The sequence below is a fragment of the Solanum tuberosum genome, unplaced genomic scaffold (genome assembly GCF_000226075.1).
Source record: "Solanum tuberosum cultivar DM 1-3 516 R44 unplaced genomic scaffold, SolTub_3.0 scf00198, whole genome shotgun sequence".
In the NCBI taxonomy this organism is placed as follows: domain Eukaryota; kingdom Viridiplantae; phylum Streptophyta; class Magnoliopsida; order Solanales; family Solanaceae; genus Solanum; species Solanum tuberosum.
In genome coordinates, this window is record NW_006239121.1 from 972,178 (window position 1) to 974,131 (window position 1,954).

Sequence of the window (1,954 nt, forward strand, 5' to 3'; positions counted from 1 at the left end):
CTACTAGTATGTTTTTTCTTATATTTCTTATTATCCATAGCTCTGATACCATTATTCGGGGTGCGGAATTGGTTGGTGAGGGATTCATATTTTTGGTAGTGTGGTAGGTGAGGTATTAACTAGCCAGATTTTATTATAATATTCTTTTTTCAAGGGTGTTAATCTTGATATCTCTTTGATATTATTTATGATATATTCTAGATATAACATATCTTGGGTTCTTTGGTACATATATAAATTTTCCTCCATTAATTTTTTTCTATCTATTTCTTTGGTACATATATACAATGTGGTTTACAATGTTGATGTAAACCACATTGTATTTTAGGACTTTGCACATGTCCTTGTTGTTGATGAGAGACAAAATTAAGACATGTTTGATGTATAAGAGAGTAATTCATCTTATTATAATGAAAACTTAGAGAATAGTTTATCTTATGATAATGAACACATAGTCTGCCAATTTGATACTTTCATTTCATTCACCCCAATTTATATAAGAATAAATCTATCATTGTACTTATGATCTCATGTTAGTTTAAGAAATCTACTTATTATGTGTGAATAATTTATTTCACTATGAATACAATTATTATCATGTAGAATTATCTTAAGATCTCTGTGGGAATCATAAACTTTAAAATTCTAGGACCACCTTTAAATTTATATTGCAAATCTTAATTTACTAAAAGTGTCATTCCTCGACTCTACACCCTGGGAATAGTTGGAAATCAGAACCACTACTGATCCAAAGTAACCCTTGGTTTGACATATTATAAGATTGAACACTGAGTAATATAGAGGTTGAGAATAATAATGATGGGTTAAAATGTTAATGTCACAACCTCACCACTGTGACTGGCACCTACACCAATCCCTTTATGGGTGAACCAAAGCTTAAAATCCTAACTCATGTAGCATATAACATGTAACGACCCGTTTGGTCATTTTGAGTACTAGAGCTTTTTATTTCATAAGACTCTTTCGATAGATTCTAAATGAGTATTTGCACTAGTCGTAACTACAATATGGAATTAGTGGGGTAGTTTTAATAATTAATTTAGTTGGTGGTTAAAGAAGATAACATTAAAAGTAGTTAGATTTAATATTTATTTGTTCATAATTAGTTACCCTAGATAATCAAAAAGACTAAACGAGAGAAACACCCTGCGGCATCAACCAGTAGCGACTGCCATCCAGGTAATGCTTCAACGCTTTGATTTCTTAAATAATAGGTAATGGGTTCTATTTATCATTAGTATGTTGCATTTTTATTGGTTGGGAAAGAGAAATCAAATTGAAAAGAGGTGGGATCTGGAAATTCCTCATATGCAGTACGTAGGTTTATATTAATTGGAGGTAAACAAAATTTAATGCATTGTAATGGATTTCATTAGGAAGTTTGAGTTTGAGCAGGTGATTGGACAATAATGTAAGATGGTCTTAGATGCTGTAATTTTATTTATATATGTGAGTGGCAATCTTCATAAGTAGGAATAGTACGTTGGGTTCAGAAGTAGCGCCACTGGTTTCGTAACCAGTGGCCTCAACCCTAATTATCTATTATTATTTTATTCTAAAGTGGGAGTATTAATTGGCATATGTATAGTAATTGTTGTCAGATGAAGGTTGAGAGAAAAGTTAGGCCAAACAGAGTAATGATTGGTAGCACACGTTAATATTTATATGTTAAAATTTGATTGGGTCATGGGGCTGTTAAATTGTTTTCTCAGTTGTTTATGTTCGTAGTTAGGGTTACTGTTAGTGGCACTTAAGTAAATGTTCCAATGTTTCTATAGTTATCTTGCTATGACTCAAGAATATATTAAATTGATTATAGAATTAGGTGAGTTTTTGGGTTTAGGAGAGACACAGAATAATATGAGTGTTAATAGATTCGTTAACTTACAAATTATGCATATCTACTTGATAGATTGGAAAGGTTCGGAGTCAT